We start from the raw sequence: 27,271 nt of genomic DNA on the forward strand, positions 1-27,271 counted from the left end.
GTCGTGTCGCTGTGAGGGTCAATATCGCCCAGGAGCGAGGTCTCTAGAGATGGCGACTCGCAATGAGGAGCCTGGGGCGCGCTCCGAGATTCGTGCTCCGCTCGGCTGCAGGAACGCGCACCCTGTAGGACCGAGCGCCTGAGCAAAAGTTTCGAACACTACAAATCGAGTGGTAGGTGCACCGATCCCCCCCCGACAGCGGCAGTTCTCAAGGTGTAAGCATGTGCTCTCGCGAACTTAAAGCAGCAGCAACGCTCATGTTCATAACCTCATAAACGGAAACGGAGACGCGGAGCTGCGACGCGATAGCACACGGACATGCTCAAACCGTAGAGGCATTCTCGGCTCGGGAAGCATGACCGGCCAGCGGCGGTGCCAGGACTCCGCGCAGAGCTGCGTAGGTCCGAGTTCCTCCGTTTTCCCTGTCGCACACGGTAGACCCGGTGCACAACCCGAGGCTGCGTGAATGCCCTCAAAACAAAAACGCCCGCAAAAAAAGTAAAGAGCTACCACTGACCGGTTTTGCGCAACTTCCATTTCAACCTTCTCCCCGACATTCCGCGGCGTGGGAGAGTTTTATTTTGCCGGCGATTGAATTCCCGAAGGCGAGCCGGAGCCGGGGCGGACGGCGGCCGCGCGCGCGCGCGGGGAGCCCGGCAGTTCTCGCCGCTCGGAGAGGCGGGGGCGCGCCGGCGCGGCCCGCGGAGGAGAGGCGGGGGCGCGCACCGGAGCTCCCGCCGCCGTGTCGGGTCTCTCTCATTAGAGCGAGGAGCGGCGAGGGGACCAGCAGACGGACGGGCGACGGTGCATCGGCGAGAGGCTGCTGTGATTTGGCTTTCGTGGCTGGGGGGGGTGGGGGGAGCTCCGAAGGCACGCTGCACTTCCTATCCGTGTGTGGTTTGTTGTTTTGGTTTGGGTTTTTTTTTTGAACGCAGGGACGCATCTCATCCAAAGCAGTTTCTGGACCGTGCATCAGAATCGGCACCCCTATCATTAAGAGCGGATTAGATTTTTTTTTCCATAAAGCCTTAATTTAGCGCGATGGGACACCACTGGACGTGAGGTTTCGAAGATTTATACTACATCTAAAGTATTTTTGACGAGCACTTTAATTTAGATCTTATTATAGCCAGCAGCAGCAGCAGCAGCAGCTAATTGAATTGCGCCTACTGTCTCATTTTAGGTCATTTTTAAGAAGAATTACAACTCCGGACATCACCAAGACAGTTTTAAAGTCTCCGATCATTTGTCCTGACGTATACTCGACGAAACTGGATTATTTGTCAAAGATTATTTCTAAATGTGACATGCATTGAATAAGAAGTTTCCCCTGAAGACGTGAAATGGACACGAGCGGTAGAGGACAAATATCTGTTACATAATTTTTTTTTTTAAACTGGTGGGAGTTTTCTTTTGGGTAAGGAGGTGGCGGGGGGGGGGGGGAGAAGCATACCAGTTCGAGCCAGACGTTTCCCGAAAGAGGGACAAACGCTCAGATCGTGTCATTCGCTCTCGCCCACCCTCACCAAAGCACAAGCCGGGGCAGAAGATGGGATCTCGCTTCTCCGTGGGTAGCAACGTGTCGCGTGTCCGCGGACCACACCGGAGCTCCGGCTTGGCGTAACCCAGACAAACCCCGTCCCGTCCCGTCCCGTCCCGTCCCGCCGACGTTTGCGTTTCGAGGCCCGAAGTTTGGGGAGAGGGGGGGAAAAAGAAAGTCGTTGCGAGCAGCTGTCTGCGTCTCCAGTCTTGCCCGGGCGAGAGCTGTGTTCTCTCTCTCTCCCCCCCCCCCCCAGAGAAACTGTATAAATCAGCATTAGGCGCTGCTGCCATTTGGGGATCACGTGCTGGCTCTCCTGATGCTCGGAGCTCGGAGACCGAAGACCACCACGGATGAGATCAGGGACCTTTCTAATGTTTCTAAAGGTAAGAAAAAATCCCCCCCGCTGGACTTGTGCTGTTCATGGTGGTGGGGGGGGGTTAGCTTTGCCGATTCGGACCGGCGCGGCGCCGAGAGCGCAGGAGAAGCAGTTTCAGCGAAATACGCTGAGGCTCGTCGCTGCCCGTCTTCACCTCCTGTCCTTCAGGGTGAGACGAGGGGGGGTTGGGTTGGTTTGGGGGGGGGGGGGGGGGGAGAAAAGCCCCCGCTGTCCTCCCGACATGCCTTTCCTCACTAGCACCCCGTGGCTCGGCACTTGCTGATCGGCGGTGTGTTAACGTGATTGTTTTAGACACAATGCACCTGGGAGAGGGGCTCGGTCTTCCACGAACTAGCCCGCTTAGGTGACCGGACACAAAAGGAGCCGATTTTCCACGGACCCAAAAATGTGCCTTTATCTGCACAGCAGCCGATGAGAAGTACTGCAAGGTTGCTATTTCAGGAGAGTAGCTCAACCCAGGCGTTCGTCGTCGTCAGACTGCACGTTGTTTTGTTTTTGTTTTTTTTGGTCGGTGGTGTCGTGAAACAAACGGTTTCACTTTTTAAATAAGTTTTGGGTTGTTTTCTTTTTTTTTTAATTGAGAGGCTAAAGCGAGCAGACTCCCGTTCGGTCGCCTAGTCGGTGAAGTCCCCGAGCCTTCTACGTCACTCAGTTTGACACGAAGGTCGCTGTCCGTGGTGCTGAAGTGCTTCAGCGCCATTAATTGGCTGGAAGGAGCTGTATGGCGGTGTATTACTGCTTCTTGTACGACGCGAGGTACACGGCTGTGGGCGTGGATGTGTGTGCGCTCAGGTTTGTTGCCAGAATAGTGGTCCCTGTCCGTAGCCTTGCCCCTTTGTCCCTGACAGTGTCCACACTAACCGTAGCAAAACAAAATGTGCACGCTGGCCGTTTTCACAATGTGCTACTAAATACCCCTTTCCAGTAGAATAGCATTCAGCTGTTATTGCTGACTTCTGGTGATGGGCTCTTATGCTTTTCGTGCGCCGTATGCAATAAGGTATGACAATGGACAGCATGCATGTCCTCCGTTAGTTTGAAGGTAGCTGCAGTCTGGGAAGGAGGCTTTGGTAATTATTTGGGAAAGGATAGTCCTGTGCACGCATGGAAGATCTTGGGCCAGGGTGTGACTGCTATACCTTTTGCATTACCACTAAATCGCAGCTGCACGGGGGATTGCTTTGTGACAATCAGAATAACGCGAGCCTGCAATAATTATAGAGGTATTGTGAGGCCCTCTCCTCGATTGACTTCGTATAAGTTTGTTCATCTTTGGAACTCTAGTAAGTTGAAGCCCCCTCAAAACAAGTTTCAGTAAGAACTGTGCAGAAGTGAACTCTTGCCTCTGCAGGATAGGATCGGTAGATTTGTGAAAAGGGTTGTTTGGAAGAAGAGAGCGGATGTGAGCTTTTGAAGAAATGACAAAAACAAATTTTTCCAAAGTCTTGGCTGGGAACGTCCCCTGCTTCATTTCCCCGCAGGGTGTAGTTCTTACTCATTGCTGTATCAGTCTTTGGTTTCCTGGCCAGGAGGTACCCGTTTCAGAGTCTTGATCCATCTGATTTAATGAGCAGATGAATGTTTAAAAGGATTATTGCAACTGAGATGCAGTGTAAACATGTTGCAATCGGGAATCATGCTAGGTCAGCATCTCTGATACTGTGCTCTTTTTTTGATGTATAATGTATGTAAAGTGTCTGGAGAAGATTCTGTATCGAAAGGTGCTATATAAGAATAGAATTGCTCAATGGCAATCCGCAGTCCAGTCGAGAATAAAATCAAGTGAGATAGCAAGGATGTCTGTACAGTGTAAATTCATCTAGAAGAACACAGTCATAGTGCTTTATGTCTTATGTTTTTCACGCGTGGGTGTGTTGATGAAATTACCATTTCAAGGGTACTTCTAGAGTAGACAAGGAAAAGGCCTCATAGCACAACGTACACATTCGATGACTGGAGAGGTAAAAACGGGAACATCAGTTGATGCTTTTGTGATTCATCCTGCATTGACACTGCAGTTCCAGCAGCACATTACAACTCGCCAAGATGAGGTGTCTCACCTAAACATCATTTATAATTGGCAGCCGGTACAATTGTGCACCACGATGGCGTAAACCCCACTGAGTTTTCCTTAAGGTCTTTTAAAAGAGCCTCTCGCTGAGCCTCGAATTATTTTCCTAATGCGTATTTCGGCAAACGCGTGACCCAGAGACGAAAGCGGTGAATCTCTGGTCAGGTCTGTAGCACTACTGTCTTTATTTTATTTTTTTTTCACTTCAATCTGACCCTTCCTGTATGCGGAGTGTGATTTTTTGCTTTTCCTTCGTCGGACAGGAGAGCAGACTGTAGCCTGCGTGCAATGTGCAGAAGTGCTCCGCACTGTCAATTTAAGCTGTTAGCACAGTGGAGATGGAGAGCATGGCTGAAACACTGACAGTGGAGTGAGTTACTCAGTGTAGACCCTGTCTCCATGGACATTCCTGGTGTTCAGTCTGCGCAATCCAGGAAAGGGCCAGATCGGCTTCTCTCGAAGACTGGTGCTTTGCTGTGGGGAGTTTGAACACACTTGGGGTGTCTTGGGGGACGGGTCTCCCTGTAGCAGTCTCACTGATCACTGTGGGGCCTGGCATAGCAGCAGGTAGCAAAGGGATCTAGCCCTAGTGAGGGGAAAATATCTGATTCCAAAACAAACACACTTAATTTTATTTCAGTAGACTTGAGAAATAAAAAAGCTTGGGGGAAAGGTTCGTTTTAGCTGTGGGATAAATACATTTTGTTCTTCCTGAGTTTATAATAATAATTCATTACACTTTTATGGTGCTTTTCTGGACACTCCACTCAAAGCGCTTTACAGGTAATGGGGATCCCCTCCACCACCACCAGTGTGCAGCCCCACCTGGATGATGTGATGATGTGATGACCAGTACTGATGAGTGTACTGGTCATGATGTGATGACCAGTACACTCGCCACACACCAGCTATCAGTGGGGAGGAGAGCAGAGAAATGAAGTCAGTTCAGAGATGGGGATTATTAGGAGGCCATGATTGGTAAAGGCCAATGGGAAATGTGGTCAGGACACCGGGGTAACACCCCTACTTTTTCCAAGAAACACCCCGGGATTTTTAATGACCACAGAGAGTCAGGACCTCGGTTATATGTCTCATCCGAAGGCTGGTGCCTTTTTACAGTATAGTGTCCTCATTTCTATACTGGGGCATTAGGGCCCGCACAGAACACAGGGTGAGTGCCCCCCTACTGGCCCCACTAACACCCTTTCCAGCAGCAACCTCAGTTTTTCCCCGGAGGTCTCCCATCCAGGTACTGACCAGGCTCACACCTGCTGAGCTCCAGTGGTTTTCCACTTGTGAGTTGCAGATTGACATGGCTGCTGGCACCATGCTTTATCCCCTCGTAAGGCTGGCTGTTGGGACCTCCTAAGGCCTGAGGAGGACTTTACAAAGAAACAAATCAAAAGCCTTCATGGTTGTTAATGCTGCACCAGACTTTTAAACAGAGTGGCTACTGTCACTCCTAGTCTGCTGACTGTGACTCTATTCAGCAATACACAGACAGCTCTTACATGGAACAGAACCCCGTGTACCAATCCACATGTGCCATAAATGAATAATCATCCATTAACATCAATTCCGTAGTCCAGTTAAATCCTAATTAATGCAGCAGCTAGATGAAATACTGCCTGTAGAGAGTCTTTGGTATGACTCGCCCAGAACGCCCTCAGTATAGCCAGGAATGAGCTAGGGAGCTGCTGCAAGAGTGCAGTGAGGGATTAGAGAGAGAGATGCACCGAGACAAGTCCTGGGTGCACGACTTGCATACACCACTGGGAGGAAGTGTGTGAGATGAGGACCTAACCTTCCTCCCAAATTTCTGTTATTATCTGCATTAATCTAGAGATTATTAACAAAGGGGAAAAAAATTAATACTCTATAGGAGCCTCATCTGGCCACTACAGAGTCCTTGGTGTTACCAAAGAGCCCCAGTCTAGTAGGATTTGTTGGGCAATATTAAATTCCTAGCTTCTGAAGGAACACTTTCACTGAAATCAGTTAAGCAGGTAATTTGTAACATCTCAAGATCATCAAATCTAGATACCCTTCAGCCTACAGTATATAAGGTCCTATTAATTGCACAGATTATTTGCTTATTTCATCAATAACTTCTAGGTGATCCTAGTCTTTAGAAGCAGATGATCTATAGGAATAGCTGCACAGGACATCGCCCAGACCAGGGTTGGAGAGCTCTCTCCAAAGCCGTTGGTTAACTGTAGAAATGACATGGGGGGGTTGGAGTATAAAAGGTAGGTTTAAATTGTGAAGCTCAGTGCAGAGTTATTTTTGATTTGGTAAAGGGAGCATTATTATAAAGCTGGAGGGCAGTATCTTTGAGCTTGCAGCTGCGACTGCAACTGAAAGAATGAAACCGTATTCTTCGGGCTGGCACAGTAAAGGGGTTTGGCCACAAAGGAGCCATCAGGTTTGGCAGTAACAGGAATCAAATTAATAAGACTAAGATGTACAGGAGTAAGAGCAAATACTGGCTGGGTTCAGCTGGTGCTTTCATGGCTATCATCAGGCCACATTTAGGGGTTCATGAGGCTGTGTGAAAAAGAGACAGGCTGTTATAGATAGAGCCAGTGTGGTCCAGTTTCTAGAAACCGGCTCTTTAAATCATCAGGAAAACCCATCTTTTTATCTCCCCTTAGTCACTGGTGTGTCACTAACTGCCGTGAAGCTGGACAGAGAGAAATTTGGCGAGCAGCTGCAGAGCCACACTTCCAGGTCTGTGTTAGGGGCTGCTTTCACCCTAACAAGGTCAGAGCTGAAGTCATCATGTTCCAAGTCATAGCGCCCTTCCTCTGGCTTCCAAAAATGCTTTGAAATGCTTTGTTCCCAGTTTATTTTTACCTCTTTCTCCACCACCCCCCCTCCTCTGTCCACTGCAAATGCTAAAGCTTAATAATTTTTTCCTCTTCCAAATCAGAAAGCCCTTAAGGGTCTGTTGGCTGGCAGCAGTGAGGTGTGGAGAAGCAACTACGTGGACAGCTGTCGACGGGCGGAAGACAATATGGATTTGGAATTGAAAAGCTGTATTCTCCAGTTTTCTGCAATTTCAAATCGAAACGGGGTCATTGTTGTGCTCGCTGCAGGACCAGAAATCAAATACCATTTAGAGGCTGTGTCTTTTCTTGCCTTTTAACAAAGCAGGAAAGAAATCCGTGTTTCACAGCGGCACGCTAAGTTCTCAAGGCCTCTGTATTTAAGAGTGTTTTTATATAATGTTAGGGGAAGGTCAGTAGAGTTTCTCACGAATCGTCCCTCCATTGCAGCGTTCTCAAGCTTGTCCCGAACTCCCGGAGATCCGATGTTTACGAAATCGAAGAGAGGCATTGAGGCTTGTTTAAGTTACACTTCAGCTAGTGCGCAGAGTAATTCCCGCAACTTTGCTTACTTTATGTATAATTTACACTGACAAAATATGCGGAATTATTGATGTCACTTCAACTTTGTGGTGTTCTCTCTCAGAGGAAATAAGCAGGTGATAATGTGTCAGTTCACGCTTTATGCACACAGCCTGTTTGAACTGCTGTTTGAAGGTGGCAAACATGCTCAAGTGAGAGCTGACTCTTTTAGTTTATGTGGGGGTTTCAGACGCTCCAGATCCAGTCCTGGAGTCTTGACAGCTCACTCCTCGCACAGAATCAAAACGCACAGCCCTCGCCTCTCAGTTCGTCAAAAGCAAAACGACAAAACGAGTGGATCGCCATGTTTGTCTGAAAGTGACAGCAAAGGCCTGTAGTGTATCGTTGGACGGATATTTTACTGCTTGCAAGTGTGCAAAATTGAAACTCATTTGTTTCACTTAAGGCAACACGGTTCTGTTCTGCAAGGTAGTGTGAGCTGACCTGGAACTAAAGAGTTTAAAGGCCCTGCGGACTGGCCTGTCTAAGAGCCAGACCGTGTGCTACTGCTGATTGTATCCCATGCTTTTGGGTCCTGGATGACCTCCTGTTCCTCCCCTGAAAGCCTGTGAGGTTCTGGCACTGGGCTGGACTCTTCTGCTGCTCCGATTTCGGGGTCTTGTGGTAGGGTGTTGTCATGGAGACCTGGCGACGCCCCCCTTTTCAGAGCGCACAGAGATGGAGAGTGGATTATCTTGGCGTAGAGGGATCTGGAATGGGCATCCCTTTTCACCTGGGGTTGGGAGGTGGGGGATCTTAATTTAAAAAAAGCAAACTGAGATTAAACTGCAGTGTGGAGGTGGAGCCGTGGTGTCTAGCAGCACAGCACCTGGCTCTGAATCCCGAAGCAGAGTTACAGCATATCCCGTTCAATCGGGAGCGTGGAGTAGTTTATTCGAGGGTATCAGCACATCGGACTACAGAAAAGAACCCGCATCTCTTTAATGATGTCCAATGCGAACAGCAACGTTTCCCTCGCCTCGTGCCCTGTGCCAGCTTGACGTTCCCAGCTGATCCATCATCCAGCATAGTGAAGCATCAATCTCAGCAGCCTGACAGGATGGCTGAGGCCTTCCCCCCCCCTCCCCCCCCACCGTCTTTGTTGTTATGTTAACACGGGCTGCGAGTTCCGCGAAAGTTATTTACAAATGGCAATTTTGTAAGCGCTGACAGCTGCTGTCTGTTGAAATGAAGCTGCTCATCCATAATAAGGCGCAATCATAAAATCTTTAGCAGCGCTAAGAGGAAGTAAGTGGGGTAGATCGCGTGAGCCTGTACCTGATTTGTCTTGTGTGTGTGTGTGTGTGTGTGTGTGTGTGTGTGTGTGTGTGTGTGTGTGTGTGTGTGTGTGTGTGTGTCAAGGGGAATGTGGGTGGAAGAGAAGGGGAACTTGTTCTGCATCTTGCAAAGACGTCAAGCTCCCATCATGCCCCCGTCTTGACATTGAATTTTGTGCCGGGCAAATGAAGACAGCTGGGGAAAGCTCGAGGCGCACATTTTCGCGGTTTCATTCGGGATAAGGAGCTGCGCGGCATCAGATGTGGCGTATTTGTTTTTTGTTGTTGGGGGGGTGACAAATTCATGAATGGAAGTAGCCCAGGCTTGTGGATTTGCGTTCTAGGCAGTAATGATAATGAAGGGGATTTCCGGAGTGGCTTGATCTACAAGAAAGCGAGTTTAAAAGCATCCATTGAGCGCTCCAGGATTCTCAGGTTTTACTGTGGGCTAATGTTGCCTGAGATGCCCTGAGCAGAGATGCCTGGTTTTAATTGAGTTTTACTGCACGGTGGTGACCATATAACGCTCCTTAAAGGGCCAGCGAGAACTTTGCCACTGCGTTTCCTTATGCTTAATGACACCCCTTTGTGTGCTTTGCTGCTTTTGGGGGGGATCAGTTTAGCACGGATTGAGAAATAGCCCAATCGGGTGCTGAGCCAGGGCGAGGGCATTCAGACTGCCTGCACCAAGCTCTTTTTGTTGTGCTGACTAACATCAACGTTGTGCACAGCATTTTAACCACCCTACCTCACCCAGCAAACCTCAAACGTATCCATATAGTTTAGGGAGAGGAAGAGAGGGTTCTTAATCCTCAAAAGCCAAGCTCTGGACAGCAGTCAATCAAGGAAACACCCAGGATTTCATAATAGAAAGGAAGGAAAGTGAAGCCGGAACCACTCGAATGGGTATTAATTAATGTTAATGATTAAAAATTTGACGATATGCTTGGTAGCCAGGTCAAGCAATGTGTTGTATTCAAGTAATGTATATTGTGTATATATACATTATATACTATATATTGTAATTGTGTTTTATCTTGTGTATTCTTCTTATTTGTTGTTATTGTCATCCTGTAAAGCGCTTTGAGAAGCCACCTTTAAAGGCGCTATATAAAATAAAGTTTATTATTATTATTATTAATGTACTCTGGACTGCGCACATTTTAGAGTAGGGGTGAACGCTTCCAGCCTCTCTTATGCTGGTGTAACTGTTTCCGCAGTAGAGATCAGCAGATAAAGATTGACGGATCTAGATTTACTGGGGGTGGCGGATGGAGGAAAAGCAATTAACAAGGCCGTTTAAAAAAAAAAAAAGAAGAAAACGGGAGCATAAAGTAATTAGCCGTAATTAAAGCTTCCGTGGCTGTGGATAATAGGCAGAGGGACAGATAATTTAATTTTCTAAACAATGCACACATGACGGACGGTTTCCTTTACCTGTGTGCTCAGCAGTTGCCTGTGCCTTTCAGTGTAGTTGTCATCCCTTGAGGATCTCCTCTCTGCTCAAAACATGAAGTGACAGGAGCCCCCCCCCCCCAAAAAAAAATGGCCTTCAAAACCCCCTCCCCCCAATACGCCACCTCGCAAATCTAAATCCGAGTTGGTGCTGTTCCTTTTTTAATGTCAAACCTGAGAAAAACACTTCTTAATCTCCTTGTCTACTCCAAGCTGCCCTTGATAAATGGGAGTCCATTATTTCTTTTTTCTTTTGATCCTTCGGATTGATTTCCTGCCTTTTGGGTTTTTAAATTGGTCACCTGCAGATGATTTTAAAGCCGCTCACCGGTTCTGCATTGTGTCAGTATTGTATCATTTCATCAGTAAAACAGCCGATGGCGGGACGTTTCTGTTTCTAAACATTATGAGTAGCTGACGGGATCATAATCCTCTGTTGGGTTGCTGTATAGGGAGCCTTGAGTGAACAAATAATTGTGCACATACAGTAAGACATCACTCCTTAAAGAAGCCTAAAATAGCTTTGGCTATTGTTAAACTGCCCTACAGGAACTTCTGGGTAACAAAACAGACTCGACGGGTAAGCCAGTAATGGATCTTTTCTGCCTTATGTAACCCTTCGACAACTACAGGCAGAGAAAGATTTTTTTTTCTGGAGTGAAAGTTTGTGAAGGAGAAATTACGTAAGATATCCAAGAGAAAACGCATCAGGCATCCATCCTCAGTCTGTGTCTCGGCTCAATGAGCTTTCTGTGACATGCAATTTTTTTCCCCATTAAAATATTCTGTCACATTTCTTCCAGTGTCGTGAGTTGTGATCATATATTCAGCTTTTTTTTTTGTGGGAACTCCAGAGAGTGATCTGTGGCTGAAAAGCAATGCAGGACATTTATTGTTTATTGTTCTTTCATTTCAAGCCTGCAAAAAAACCTTAGTGAAGAGGTATAACTAGGATTGAGACAAAGTGGTATGAAGATCAGTCGTTCGATGGCGGTAGAGCTCTGGGAAGAGATCTGTGAGCCGCGCTGGCTGAGAGTGATATTAAGCTGCAAGATTTTGGATTTTTGTAATAATAATAATTGCTTACACTTTTATATAGCGCTTTTCTGGACAGTCCACTCAAAGCGCTTTACAGGTAATGGGGAATCAGTGTGCAGCCCCACCTGGATGATGTGATGGCAGCCATAGTGCGCCAGAATGCTCACCACACACCAGCTCTCAGTGGGGAGGAGAGCAGAGTGATGGAGCCAGTTCAGAGATGGGGATTATTAGGAGGCCATGATTGGTAAGGGGCAATGGGAAATTTGGCCAGGACACCGGGGTGACACCCCTACTATTTGAGAGAAGCCCTGGGTTTTTTAATGACCACAGAGAGACAGGACCTCGGTTTTACATCTCATCTGAAAGACGGCGCCTGTTTCCAGTATAGTGTCCCAGTCACTATACAGGGGCATTAGGACCCACATGGACCGCAGGGTGAGCGTAGCCATGCTGCCCTGTGCTGGGGGGCAGTATAGCATAGTGGGTAAGTCTCTGGTTTTCTAGTTCGTGGATTGTAGATTCCAATCCTCAGTGCAGACAATTATACCTTGAGTGAGGCACTTTGTATCCAGCTGTATAAATGGGTACCAGCATAGCTATGGGTAATGCTCAGGGATGGACCAGCATCCCATCCTGGGAGGGAGCAACACGCTCTCTTGTCTGCTTAATGCTACAGAAACCAAATTGAGCTCTGGCCCCATCAGCCGCTGTGATATGAGCTCGGATATGGGTTATCTACTTTCATGTTGGTCATCTGTTGAAGGTTTTTTTTTGTTGTTGTTGGTCTTAATTCCATTGAAAAACCATTTAATTTCATTAGCAATGTGCACCGCATTTCATAATTGCCATAACCCTACAACTAATGGCACAGGAAAATCAATGACTTATTCCTCCCTACCACTCTTGCGATATGTATGTGAGGGTTTTTTTTGTACTCCTGTGAATGCCAAATTTAAATAATCACATACCTGTAATTGTTTCATGTCCGGAAGTGTATGCCTGCATCCTGAATGCACTTAAAAAAAACAGCAGCCGTGAACAGGATGAACAAACAGATAATGGATATTCAAGCTGTTGGAGAGCAGGTTACATTTCTGCAGCAGACAGACAGGGCTCTTGCCGGTTCATCTTGTAGTTCAGCCTAAAGGTTCATAACTTTTCCAAGAGTCGAGGGACACTGTGTGTGGTCACTAATCCAGTCTCGGAGAGTTTGGTGCCCAAGAGCAGCGCAGATTTCTGAAGAACAAGTCTAATGTGACTATAGAAAGGAGACGCGCGTTTTGGCCAGGGGCGTCACCCCAAAAGGGAGACATCGCCTGCTCCAGCGTGCTCAGTGCGGAACGAGCCGTTACCCTCGTGCAAAGTCGAGGGCACCCGCTCGGATTCTGCCTTTCTCATCTTCTGCCAGTTGTAAGCAGGGTCATACGTCTGCTTGAGAAGACCCTGGTGGAATTGGCTGGCCCCCACCTGCCGTTCTGAAGCACAGGCGGTTCGCTCTTGGGGACACGTGCTGGAGCACACAGTCTTAAGCGATACAGAGGAAGGAGAAATATCCACTCCGAGCAAAAAGGCACGACGGCGCGCTGAGAGGTCAAAAATGCGCCCCAGCAGAGCCAAGGGTCGAGATTCTTTCCATGCTGCTGAAAAACGTAAGTCGCTTCAGTGTGGTTCAGAACCCCAGGGAGGGGCGGTGGCATAATTCATAATTTAAATGTTTTTTGGCGTTTTTTTTTCAGTGAACGGCTTTCCATTTCCAAATACTTGACTCGGGCCACATTCAGAGCTGTTCCGACACAAGAGGCTACAGCAGGAGGCCCACCAGAACATTATGCTCTAAATAACAATCCTTGTTACACTTACATAGCGGTTTTCTGGACACTCTACTCAAAGCGCTTTACAGGTAATGGGGATCCCCTCCACCCCCACCAGGAAAGGAGTAAAGCAAAATGTCAGCCCTAAATCTAAAAATATCCAGCCTCTCTTCCTCTTTGACTTGAAACCAGTAAGCCATCCGTTGCACTGACAGCCCCTTCTGAGAACGGCAACATGTGCCAAATGTTTGTTATTTAATAAAATGAAACTGACAAGGACAGACAGGAAAGACGAGATCTGACCAGTGGTAAAGCTGAATTATCAGAAACGACGTTCCCCCGAAGACATCAGGGTAACTGAGCAGAGTTCCTGTACCAGCTGATATCACAACTGCAATCCCAGTTGCAGGCAAATTAATGGACTTGAACAAAAAGGGCTTTGCGCACCACCACGGGGAAAACTGAAGACGCATTCGTAAAGGTCCTGAGCTAGTTTCCCCTCATATTGTGTTTTTTTTAAAAGAAATCATGCTAAATAAAGCATCATAGCCAGCAGCCATCTCACCCTGCTGCTCACAGCCGGCAGCCCGCTGAAGCTCAGCAGGTGTGAGCCTAGATGGGAGACCTCCTGGGAAAGCTAAGGCTGCTGCTGGGAGAGGTGTTAGTGGGGCCAGTAGGGGGCGCTCACCCTGCAGTCTGTATGGATCCTAATGCCTCAGAATAGTGATGGGGACACTATACTGTAAAAAGGCGCCGTCCTTCGGATAAGACGTAAAACCAGGACGTTTTTCTCGAAAAGAGTAAGGAGTTATCTCAGTGTCCTGGCCAAATTTCCCCCTGGCCTTTACCAATCATGGCCTCCTAATAATCCCCATCTCTGAACTGGCTCTGTCACTCTGCTCTCCTCCCCACTGAGAGCTGGTGTGTGGGGAGTGTACTGGCGCACTATGGTTGCCGTCGCATCATTCTGGTGGGGGCTGCACGTTGGTGGTGGTAGTGGGATTCCCCATGACCTGTAAAGCACTTTGAGTGGAGTGTCCAGAAAAGCGTTATATGAGTGTAAGGAATTATTATTATAAACTCAGTAAGATGTGAGAACAGAATTTCTTTATCCCACAGCTAAAATGAACTAAGCAAAAAAAAAAGAAGCCTTTTCATGTAGCAAATTTACAGCAAGAAGATTAAATTTGTTTGTTTTGGAATCAGATATTTTTTTGTTGGCACACGTACAGGAACAAATCCCTGTTGCCTCTGGTATAGTATTTCTGGACGGAAATGTCCAGACCACAGATGAGCAACAACAGTAATGCCCAGATGTTGTAATTGCAAGGCTAATTTGTCCAAAACTGATCTATTTAACAAAGCTGCTCACTTTGAGAGCTGATTTCAGACTGGAATGTGCTGAGATTTATCCCTCACGCTCACAGAAGGTGCTTCGCCTGTGCAAACAGCCATGAATTATGAGTGTCTCTTTTTTTCCCTTAGTGTTGAAATAATTTTGAAAATAATTTGAGCGTTCTTACTTTGATACAACACAGCATCAAGTTGCAAAAAAATCCAGAAAATGATTTGCTATTCGCAAGTCATTATGTCATCTTATGCTGGGACATTCTGTGGGGAGTCTTGCAGTGTTTTGGGTTAATTGTCTCACAATTGCATATCTGTCTGTGCGGGCATGTGTAGGTGTGTATTTTATCATTCCATCAAAGATGTAGTCCTGCATTACTCTCTTTGCTTCTGTAATACACAGGCGCTGTTGTGGATGTTACCAAAGATAATTGACTTTTTGAAAAATATTTTATTTTATATTATTTTGTTTGCCTTGTTCTGCGGTGTTATGGTACAGACTAACTACAGGATGAAAAGGTCTATTAGACTTTGAAATGTATTGATGAAAGCAAATTCCAGCTGTGATGGCTCTCTTTTAAAAAAATGTAGTTGTGCCATAATCATTTTGTTGTCCTTGCTCAAGCTATTCCTAATTGTTGCGATTTATCATTTATTTGGCTGACCCTTGTTGAAATGTGAACAGTGTTGCCATCCAAGTCTCAAAAGTGACTTTGATAATGTGTGAAGAGGTTTGAATAACATTGTGCCCCTTACACAAGGATTGAGACATAATGTGTAGCCTAAACAAATTCATCTCAGATTTATGGGCTGTCTCATCAAGCACTGTTTCGCAAAGTGTCATGAATCCCAATGCAGAAACCACCCCACCCATGGTTTCATCTGTTGTGTGACCAATGGTGGACACATCCCATCTCTGAACTGGCTTCATTACTCTGCTCTCCTCCCCACTGAGAGCTGGTGTGTGGGCAGCAGGTGCATCATCCAGGTGGGGCTGCACATTGGTGGTGGTAGTGGGATCCCAATTACCTGTAAAAGCACTTTGAGTGGAGTGTCCAGAAAAGCGCAATTACAAAGTGTAAGCTATTATTATTATTATTGTTATTATATCTCTTGACTAGTCTCTGGTTAAACAAATCCATTTCTCAATGTGATGTGGCTAACACAAATTGGGGAATAGGAACAGCTGTGAGTTTTGTGATAGACTCGGGCACCCTCCTGGGTGTGCAGCCCTTAGTGTTTTCAATCCCTTCTGTAGGAATTGTTTTTATCAGGGGTGTCAAAGATGAGGTTGAAATGTATCCCTCCATAATTCTCTGGATTATTCTTTGGGTTAATTCAATTTGTGCCAGTCAATTAATTCTTTTACGTGCTCATACTCGGCACTTGTCATTAATCTGTTTCAGCCCTCCTGCTGTTAAAGATAATGAAAGGGAATTTACAAGGGCATGGTTTGAATGTAGTTCCCAGACCAGTCTTTCTCATTGCAAACAGCAACGATCTCTCATGATGATTCAAATAATTAGAAAATTACAGAAAGTTTTCTTACCCAATCAATGCATTTATTTTTAGATGGAGTATTTTATTTGTGTGTGTGTGTGTGTATATATATATACCTAATTATTTTATAACTGTAATTTTCCTTATACACAATATGGTGTTCCTTATAACATATGGTTCAGTCAATTGGTTTTATCTAGTGTGATTTTTGTGATTATAATTGTGATAGTTCAAGATGTAGGAGCAAACATGTGCAGTTCATTCATTCCTTCTGGTAGGTTTTGTTGCTAGTAGTTCAGAGGTCCCAGAATCTCATCCAGCCATTACCTGAGCTGCTTCAGTAACTTCTTTTGCAAAGAAGTGCTTCCTGATCCCAATCCTTAATGCTTTTATGCCCTCTGGTTTTGTTGTTCAGTGTTGAATCTGATTTTGTCGATGCCTTTGAGTAATTATCATAATTGGATCCGGTCCTCTCGTAAGTCTTCTCTGTACAAAACGGAAAAGGTTCAGTACTTTTAGCCTGTCGATGTTGGACACTGTCCTAAGCCTGGGAATACAGTATATTTGGTTGCTCTTCTCCGAGTTGTTTCCAGATCAGCAAAATCTGTTTTGTGACATGGAGATCCTAATTCACAATATTCTAATCGCTATCTCGTTGATTTCGTTTTACTTTCTGATGGAAACGGTTATAAATTCTGAACTTTTAATTATGCATCCTAGCAGATGATGCGTCAACATGGACAACTAAGCATGCCGAAGTGCTTTTGAATGTCCTTTGTATCCTCCATGTTGTTTTGCTAATTGTTCCCTTTCTGTATGTCCATTGTAGCTCAATGGCATTTGAGCTACAGTGCAATGGACATGCAAATCTTTCACAGAGTTTAAAAATGGCACTGCTGGATTCTGGTTTGCTTCCCCTGCCTGCTTAGTGTCTGGCTTCAACATTAATGACCTTATGAGTTAGCTGCACTTTTTTTTTTTTTGCAAGTCTTGAACAGCTGAAGGATTAAAGCTCAAGTATAAAACCTGCTGGACTCTGGAGCTGTAGAACTCCATTAAAATCAGCTATCGCTAACTCAAGACCAGATGAACACTGGCTACAAAGCATCAATAAATATCTGTATTGATGCTCAGACTGGCTGTTGTATTTGTTATTTGTCAAAAAAACGTATGCCTTGACATCAGACATATTTAACATGCATCGCACAATCTTCTTTGCATTAGAAAAGGATTCCCTTTGGTTGGCAAGTTTTATTATGTTTAATACTCAGGTGGTCCGCCTTCCTGGAATCTAATCCAGCTGAGCTGCAAGAGTATGAATCGGTGGCAGAGGAGGGGAAAATGAACTTCTCATCTTCTGTTGTCATGGGAACTGTATGTCGTATTGTTTCCAGACTGCACCTGCTCCTGTGTCCTTCATTCGCTTCACAATAACACACCGTACCTGTTGGGGAAAGTTGATGTGTAAACATGGGTCAAGTGAAGAAAGAACCGTATTTGGAAAACAACCAGAGCCACAACCCCTTCACCTTCTCACATGAGGGAGAAACACAGCAGCGCACAGTTCAAGTTCACGTTTGTTTGCCACTCAAGCCATATACAAGTATACAGTGGAAATATCGTTCGTCCTGGTCCACGGTGCAGATACAGACAAGACACTGACACAGGCATTGTAGACAGGATACACACAGTGCAAAGTGCAGATTGTGCAAATACACAATACAATCTACACAACACACTGGGGGGATTTAAACCCGGTTTCTGGAATTGGGGTGGGTGCAATGAGATTTCAGGGTGTTGAGGAGCCTGACGGCCTACAGGAAGAAGCTGTTAAGAGTCTGGTGGAGCAGGCCCGTACACTGGGATATCTTTTCCCAGATGGTAGGAGGGGAAAGAGCTTATGGGAGGGATGGGAGGGGGTCATCTACTATACTGGAGGCCCTGGGTGTGCAGCGTTGGCGAGAGGTACAGGCATAATTTTCATGGAAACGTGTTAAAGTCCGAATCCTGCACAAAGGAAATACACAGACAGCAGCAGGAAGTACCAAAACCAGATGCGTTGTCCATGGTTTTTCTTCACAGAGGAGAATGGGGAATCTCTATATGGCCAATGTACGAAGGGTAAGGAGTAGACGGCATATTGCATATTGCATCAGTGAAGAACTTGAGGCTTGTGGGAACTAGAATGAGCTGTGTTGCCACAGCCGATGCTGGCTTCTCCCAAGGAATGGATGGATGGGATCCTCGGATCAATTGGTTCTTGGCAACAACGTGAGCTGATCGGGCAGCAAATAGACACCGCCAGCGCTGCTGTGTTCAGGAGCAGCACGGCTGTGTTGAGGACCCGATCGCGCCTTCTGTTCCTCCCTGGCCTTGCCGGTGCCCTCCGATCGGCGAGAGCCCAGGCGCCCGTTTTGAGCTCCTGGCGTTCCCGGGACGACGCGAGGAGGCTGGCTTAAAATCCCGCGGCGCCCGGCGAAGATTGCACTCTCTCTCTCTCTCTCCAGCTTCCGGTCGCGGCCGCGTCGGTCCGCTTCCCCAGCGCGAAGTGCTGGCGATCCCGGGGCCACCGCGCGCCAAGGCGAACGCGAACAAGCCACTGGGGGACCTGGAGTTTAATAAGGAAATGGGGTGGTTGGCATCAAGCATGCAAAGTTTTATGATGTAGAGCTCAGCAGCCCTTTAACTGCACGCTGCCACTGATGACTGCGATCCGCTCTGATGGTTCCAAGATGACAGTACATAGGCGTGGTAAAGGTAGGAGAAGGTTATGATCACTCTCATTTTATTTGTATATTAGCCAGTTTATATTCTTTAATCTTATTACTGGGTGGTGTGAAGGAATACATCGCCCTTGAGCTCCTCCACAGCTGCAGGCCTTTCCGCTGGTCTAGGACGATTGATCAGCTGCTTTTCCGTCCCGGCGAACGGCATCATTTTGAGCCTGACCGTGTTGGGGGGGGGGGTTATTGGAGGAGGCTGGCAGGTGGATGGGTGCCCATTTCGTGTCGTCTTGGAACCCGATCTCAAACGGGCGCCTGGGCACCGCTGCTAGGGCGACAGCGGGGAGGACCAGAAGGGCCGATCACGTCTTCGCCCGAAACTGGGCGCGGGGAGCTCCGCTTCTGGCCCCACACTACAGAAAAAGCTCCAGATCTCCTCGCCGATTCCCAGTTCTAGTAGTCTTAGAAGGGAGGGCTGGTGCTTGAAATAGTTTTTTTTTTGCAAAGCTCCAGATCTCTCATAGGTTCTCGATCAGGTGAGCCAGACTGGACTGCTGGGCCGCACTGACCTCTGACCTCTCCTTGCTCCCGTTGACAGGGCATGGCGTTGATTGAACAGTCCAGTTCAGCTGCAACTTTTTACGTCTCCCCCCCCCCCCCCCCCTTTTCCAAACATTTTTCTCACAATTCGATTCAGGAAGTCGCGCAACTCTTCGTGGCAGGCACGTGAGCGTAGCTTTACACGGTGGAGAATAACGCAAAGACTGAAGCGGGTCCCGCTGTTGGCAAGGTGCTGAAAGTGAGCTCTTTACAGTACCTCCTGCGCAGTCACGGAGGGGCGGAAAGTGCAGGGAACGCGAGCGTCCCATCTGTTATTCTGTGCACAAGCAAAAGCCGTTTCCTCCACAGTGTAATTAATGGGAGGGCATGCATTATTTACTGCTCTGTACTGCAAATCTGCACAGTTTACACAGCGGCAGTGTAAATGACAGGGGGCCTGTGTTGTGTCTGCTTCACTAATGGGCGCCTGTTCTTTTTTTTTTAATATGGCCATGAGCCTTCTGTGCATGCGGTGTGGCAGGGTACATAATGGATGAAGTTGAAGTCGGCTTACGGATTCTAGCGCTACACCGAAAACGAGGCTTCATCAATCAATGAAGTGTTTGCGTGTTCCAGAAAAAAAACAAAACTTCTTGGCGTCGCACTGAAGTGTCAATGGAATAAGAGCTGTGTGAATTCCCGACGCGTCTGCCACTGGGTGCAGAACTGCTGGCTTCTCGGGATGTTGGCTGAGCGGTTTTCCGCCTGGCAGGGAGTCTATCAGCAAGGCTGTTGCCGTTGGCGTGCGCTTGTCCCTCCCTGCTGTGGCTGTCAGCCTCGGATCCCGCTTGTCACCGAGACGGATGACTTTCAGTAATTCACCCCTGTCCTGCGGAACTGAGCGAGGAGAGCTGCAGGATTAATTCAGGCCTGCGAGAGTGCTGGGGTCAGATTTTTACAGCAGTAGCTGTAGAGAGAGGAATGATTTTAACAGTAGTGTCGTTGGTGAAAGTGCAGTACCGTGATCAATATTGTCAACGGCAGCAGTATTTTGATGATTATTAAGTAGCAGTAGCAGAAGCTGTAGTGCGATTAATCAGAAGCAGTAGTTTATAGGTGGGTTTTGACATCTTACTTCAAAGGAGTGGAAAGACATAACTTTTACCATGTGCTTCAAAATAGGATGGTGTTCATTTGCTTTGGTTTTACATTCAATGTTTCACTTACATGTACATCTGGTCACTTCAGGTGGGGGTGGGGGGGGGGCTGATTGAATTTGCCAAGAGCGTTTCAGACAGGCGATGGACCTCCAGGGTCACAAGCTGAACGCCTCCATTTCTAGATCGCTGGGTGTTCCCAGCCTGGCAGTAGCTGGAATAATTGAGCAAGGTTGGTGTCTGGGTGGGGAAATGATGATGTGTGCTTGTCATGTTGCGTGCCAGTGGAGAAATTTCTCAGAGCTGCAGTCCAATATAAAAACTGATATAGGACAGCTGTCCCAGCCAGCATGGAGACATGCAAGTTCTGTTGGAGACCTCCCACTGGTACAGTACTAGGGCGTTTGGCTATAAACGACATAGTTAAATTTGTCACCTTCTGATTAATTCAGTTTGATTTCAGTTCAGTTCAGTTCAAGTTTTATTGAACCGTTTGGGGGAAATTTTGTTTCCACTTCCAACATAACACTAGGACAAAATCTGATGAACCAACACCAACAGTGTTGAAGCAAGATATGAGAGAAGATAGTCACAATACAATGACGATCTTTTTCCGGACTGGAGAGCTATTTATTCAGTTTTTTGCACGCGTGAATCAGGCGGTGGGCCCCGTTATTAACTCCAAAGAGCTGAATGTCCGTCTAACCCCCAGGCATTTGCCTGCCAGCATCACGCAGGCTGCCTTCCCAGGGAGATGGATAATTTATCAATCAAATCCTAGCAACGACCAAGTCGGAGCCGAATCCTTTTTCCTTGGGCACTCGGGGGAAAGAGAAGGCCTGACTCGCTGACAGAAATACTGGATTGCACTTAGATCGGGCTGGCGTGAGTTACATAAATCTGTCAGACCCATCTCCGCAATTTACAAGGGGATTAAAATTTCCGCTGGGTGATGAATTGGTGTCTTGTGCGGCCGACAGCGCATGTTAATTATTTCTGTGCAGTGGGTTTGAGCGCAGCGCGTCAACCCAGAGGTCTTGACGCTGCTGTGTTTGTGGGGAAAGAGAGCACAAGCTTCCTCTCTGCTTCTGAGGGCATCCGCATGACATCCTGAAAAATAAGAAAATGACACAGGGCTGTCCGCATATGGTCTACAGGTTTAGTCAGTCGAATCCTGTTCTTTCATTCATTCATTTGGTCATTGCATTGCATTTGGAATTGCAGTGACTTTAAACACATCAATCTAATCTTTTTCCTTCACAAGAATCTGTAGCCCAACAGAAAAATTGGTTAGGTTTATCAAGCTACCCAAATAGAATCCTGTGGTATTTTCTCTGGATACAAAGATGAGGAAATTTCATCCAGCTCCAGGTACTATACAGTAGGTACCTTCAGGGGCTTATACACCTGGCAAACAGTGGCCCAAGAGATGTCAAACACAGCAAAGGATACAAAGGCTTGCATGCACGTTTCTTCATGACAATAATTTAGTTTGTGGGGATTTCGCTTTTGATATTTTAAGGGTTGTACCACATAGAAAGGACATGTTATAGGACATCCGTCCTTCGGATGAGACGTAAAACCGAGGTCCTGACTCTCTGTGGTCATTAAAAATCCCAGGGTGTTTCTCGAAAAGAGTAGGGTTGTAACCCCGGCGTCCTGGCCAAATTTCCCATTGGCCCTTACCAATCATGGCCTCCTAATAATCCCCCCTCTATGAATTGGCTTCATTACTCTGCTCTCCTCCCCACTGATAGCTGATGTATGAGGAGCGTTCTGGCGCACTATGGCTGCCGTCGCATCATCCAGGTGGGGCTGCACACTGGTGGTGGAGGGGAGTCCCCATTACCTGTAAAGCGCTTTGAGTGGAGTGTCCAGAAAAGCGCTAGATAAGTGTAAGCTATTATTCTTCTTCTTATTATTATTATTATTATTATTATTATTATTATTATTATTATTAAATTATAGCTCCTGGAGGAGGGAGTGCTGCACAGTGGAAGCTGGGCCTGCTAAAAGATTCCAGTTGTGTGTAAAATAAATGAAAGACATGAATGGGAAAAGTAACGTATGAGACCATTATACAGTTTAAATAATGGAGAAAATATAGCACAAGCACAGACTGATATAGTCTGCGATCAGTGCCAAGGCTGTGCCAGCTGTAGTAGTCATAAATAATAACAAATAATTCCTTATACTTATATAGCTGCCAGTTGTGAGTTGGGGGAAAAATGTTTTGAGCTGTAGAGGGGCAAACGGTTTCAACCCATAAACCAGCACAAGCACACACTGAATACTGGAACTAGAGGCTGTTCGTAATTCCTTCGCAGGCACAAGACCTCTTTTCCCTCGAACAGCAGAAAAGTGAACTCTGTTCATCTGCACAATAAATTAATACAGGGATGAATGTTCTAATGATAATTACACCTGGGGGAATTTTTTTTTTGACATTTCTTTGATTGCAAACCTGGAAAATGTCAAAATATCTTGAAATCGATTGCCACTACAAATTCATTGAGCCCTGTTTTTACAGAGGTCCGTGCATGAAGTTGTGTTTTTAATACTGTTACAGAAAGCAATTGTGCCACGTGTTAGTGGCATGTGTCGGTAGAAGGCGTATTGCAAGGAGTAATTTAGCTGACTCTCTGAGCATGCTGACTGCGCAGAACAGCACTAAACTACAATGAGCTAGAATATGATAACGCTTCTATCACCTCTCTTGATACAGCTCTGCTCTGGCCTTATACATGCAATGAGTGGAACATGCATTCCAATATGTTTTGGGGTTGAAGCAGCCTGTTAATGATGAGTTAATAGTGCTGGGAAAGGCCACTGCTGGCAGCTACAACGTTTTGTTTTCATGTGCACAGACCGAGTTCTCCGATATGTAATTCCGAAAATGGCTTTTAAGTTCACTATGAGAGGATTCAGCCCAATGGTGTTACATTAGTGCTGACCAACAGAAGTTCCAAGTTATTACAAAGTGCTCTGATCTCTTTCCCACTGATCGCTGGTGTGTGGTGTGCATATTGCATCATCCAGGTGGGGCTGAACACTTGTTATTATAATTATTATTGCTGATGGTGGTTTCCCTTAAAAAAATAATTCCCAATCAGTCACTGTATTTTCTTAATGCAGCAATATAGCTCTTATAGGCTGTATCTAAGGAGCCTTTGACTTCAGGTACAGTGTAGCAGATTTGTTAGTAAAAGGTTCTCCTTCAAGCCTCAGCTCCACTGCTCATTCACTGTGTCTCACTGTGTCTCTGCCTGAGCGCCCTCCTTAACCTTCCTTGGCTGGGTCCTTCTGGGATGTAGCGCCCAGGGAACTCCTGAACAAGACTCAGCAGGGCCGGTTCTTGATTCGGGATTCGCCCCTTAGTGGACAGCAGGTCACTCTGGGCAAAAGTATCCATTCACTAAGTATTAGTAGCATTAGTGTCCGGCTCACAGTTCTTGCCAAGTTTGGCCCCCGATCACATCTGGATCAGAGTAGTCGCCCCTGCTTCCAGGTCTGCTCTGCCTTGTTCATGTACAGTAAGAGACTTGCAGCAGAGGTGTTCAACGCTGCTTGATTCACTGTTCTTGATGACCTTGTCCCCAAGAAGTGGGATTTCGTCTCAGTTCTGGTCTTTTTAATAACTTGTCCCCTTGGTTTTGTCTCAGGACACCAGCCTTCCCTTTAATGCGAGCCAATTCAAAATGGGAGATGAGTTCATTTTTCCATCCCCTCGACTTCCATTTGGGGATGAACCCAGTCTTTACACAAGACCCAGCATGGGTGACTGTCCGGTATTTATGAAATATATTGCATTTCAGGTGCAGGCAAACATTATGCATAGAGACGCATGTATAGGTCATCTGAGGGCTGGCAAAGAGTCTGATATGTAATCCATTGTGGTTTTACAGCTTGTCTTGGCTAGGACTCAGTTTTTGGAGCCTCTGTAAAATAAAGCAGACGTATTTCATGGTTTTGTTTTTGGTTTGGGTTTTTTTTTGCGCAGAATCCCCGCATTCAAATCGAAAAACATTTAAAAGAACAGAATTTACGGTCTCCACCCAGTTGTTTCCAGGCCTGGGAGTTCGTTGCGGAAGCCAGGAGAAATTATGGAAATGTGGAAGGTGCATAATTCCCCTTTGAGATACTGCTCGCATAAAAGGCAGGTTAGGCCCGCTGTAACTTTTGTGTCGCTGTCAGAGGGTTTTGCTTTTCCTCTGAATCTCGAGCTGGGCTGCTCATGTCTTATGGAGGGTTTTGAATTATGAGTGCACAGTGGAGCAATTACTGTAGGGCCCCGTGCAGGGCTCTAAGAAGACTGGCTGTGCAAGAATCTATATAAATTATCTTTTAAATTGCATTGTAGTGCTTAATGAATGGTGGCCTCATTGGTATGCAGCAAGAGTGACTCCCTTTGCTGGCGGTGCTATTTCAGGCTGGATGTGATTTCTGCCACTTGAAGTGTTGCCAGTTTCTTCAACCTGATACTTTTCACATCATACGGGCGGCTGCATTTGCAGGATTTGGAAGCCAGTGTTACAGTGGAAGTGGAAGACAAAAGTGACTCCCCCCCTCGAAAAAGCATTTTGTTTCTGTACAAAAAACCAGCCTAGAAACCTAAGCAGGCTGAGAAACCCTTTTCATGTCAAAAGTGAGCCTTGGAATGATGTAGCTGTCATGGTTTAATAATCAGGTACATTCAGAACGACTTCTGTCGTAAAGGAGGACAATGGACAGACACTATCAGTCCTAATTCAGGAATCGGGAAATGCAGGAAAGGATTTTGCCTTGTGGTTACCAATGAGTATGGACAGTGGTGTCAAATCAGGGATGTTTTCAAGATCGGGCAAGAATCCATATGTGAAACCTGCCCAAAAATACACCTCCAGTGCACTGAACTTTTGTTTTGCAACTTAACAAAGCAGCAACAGGAGATTTTTTTAAAAATCTCTGTGAATATACTGTATATAGGTACCTTTTGTCCTTACATTACATACAAAATCCACAAAGACATTAACAGATTCAACACAGGGGGCTTCTCCAGAATCAACAGTAAAACACGGTCTAGAGGCCACAGCATGCATGGGCACCTCTTTGCACAAAGTGTAGTGGGGGTTGGGAACAGGTTGCCCAGCCACGCCATTGAAGTCAACATATCCATACTTCAAAAAAAAGTCTGGATGAGAGCCTCGGATTAGTTCCTAGCAAACGAACAATGGGTGATCAGATGGGAGGAATGTCCTCTTCTCCTTTCTTGTGCGCTTATGTACAATTTCTTGCATTAGGAATTCATCTTTGCGCAGACCCCAGCTTGCTCTCCATGAGACACGCAGACAGGGAGAGAGAAGCTGGGGGTCAGAGCGCAGGGTCAGCCATTTATACAGCACCCCTGGAGCAGCTGGGGTTAAGGGCCTGGCTCAGGGGCCCAACGGAATAGGATTCCTCTGCCGGCTGCGGGATTTGAACCTGCAACCTTCCAGCCACAGGCGCAGATCCTGAGCCACAGAGCCACCGCTCCGCCCCGTCCTTTTTTAGACTGAGTGCATTAGGTCATGAAAAGAGCAACTCCACAGGCAGAAGGAATACTCCATTTCCTCTTGAGTGCCACCCACGGTCTTAGCTTATGTACGTTTGCAGACATAAGAGTATTACAAGGTAACAGTGTTGACTCATTTGAGTAAATGGATTTATTCACCTATGATAGGCAGTGATACCTCTTCCGAATTTTGCTCATCCTAGCAAGCAATAGTAAAGATATTTTAGTGAGTTCACTCGAGAGCCGTGATCAGAATGGGGGGGAAAATAATAAGTATCTTATTAAAGTAAACGGACTGAAACCAGGACACGGCTCTAAGCCTGTCTGCCCTGTGTACTCGAGGCCTGATGGTCCTCACTGCGACAGTTGTCGTCTCCTTCGTTCGTGGACCTGTCCTGTCGCTAGTCACTCCCATGATGCCCGTTCCACCCGAAAGACTACAACGAGAAGTGACAGGGCAGTTTGAGTCCTTATTTGAAATATTTACGCGGATCAGTCAGCAGACATTTGGCTCCGTTTATACGGGCCGGGACGGACGCGTTAGTTATTTCAGCCTTTAATTTGAAAATCGGCTATAGACTGTGGATCTGGACAGGGTTTTCTGATCCAAAGGGGAGAGCTTGGGGGAGGGTTCTCGTTGTCCCTTTAATCAAAGCTGGCAGGGGTAATTAAACCAATTCATTAGAGCATCAGGCTAAAAAAAACTCCTTACTCTTGTATAGTGCTTTTCTGGACGCTCCACTCAAAGCACTTTACAGGTAATGGGGAATCCCACTATCACCACCAATGTGTAACCCCCACCGGGATGATGCGATGGCAGCCGGAGTGCACCAGTACGCTCCCCACACACCAGCTCTCAGTGGGGAGGAGAGCAGAGGAATGAAGCCAGTTCAGAGAGGGGGATTATTAGGGAGCCCTGGTTATTAAAGGCCAGTGTGAAATTTGGCCAGGATGCCAAGGTAACACCCCTACTCTTTTTAAGAAATGCCCTGGGATTTTTAATGACCACAGAGAGTCAGGATCTCAGATCTCGGATCTCGGTTTTTACGTCTCATCCGGGGCATTAGGACCCCCGCAGACTGCAGGGTGAGCGCCCCCTACTGGCCCCACTAACACCTCTTCCAGCAGCAACCTTAGTTTTTCCCAGGGAGTCTTCCATCCAGGTACTGACCAGGCTCACACCTGCTGAGCTCCAGTGGGTTTCCAGTTGTGAGTTGCAGGGTGATATGGCAGTTGGCTATTATTTGTGCTTAGCTAAATGTCCCTCGGAGCACAGAAAGGTGAGGATAATCATTGTAATGACACACAAGGATTAAAAGAATGTATCCTTGTCTTGTGCGAGTTTGACAGTATTCCCATTGATCGCTTGAATATACAACTGCCTATCAGAGCTTTTTCCTGCAAAGTTTAGCTCAGTCCAGTGTGAGATTATATGAGCTAGTGGTGGCACAAAAAAGGTCAGATGTGTT

The 27,271-nt window shown here is 46.6% G+C and overlaps 1 protein-coding gene across 3 annotated transcripts in view; it reads left to right on the top strand.

Annotated features, from left to right (window-relative positions):
* Positions 1–739: 739 nt before the first annotated feature.
* fam163ba (family with sequence similarity 163 member B, genome duplicate a) overlaps positions 740–27,271 on the top strand; it is a 38,280-nt gene continuing 11,748 nt past the window's right edge. Inside the window, exon 1 of one of the 3 annotated variants that reach the window (XM_088940785.1) lies at positions 740–1,926. The gene's annotated coding sequence lies outside the window, so the exon portion shown is untranslated. Of the gene's footprint in view, positions 1,927–12,723; positions 12,844–18,537; positions 18,610–27,271 lie in introns of those variants that run through there. The other 2 variants (XM_088940786.1, XM_088940787.1) reach the window with 2 other exon arrangements.

Source organism: Atractosteus spatula, chromosome 23, assembly GCF_055471065.1.
Source record: "Atractosteus spatula isolate fAtrSpa1 chromosome 23, fAtrSpa1.hap1, whole genome shotgun sequence".
NCBI classification, from domain to species: Eukaryota; Metazoa; Chordata; class Actinopteri; order Semionotiformes; family Lepisosteidae; genus Atractosteus; species Atractosteus spatula.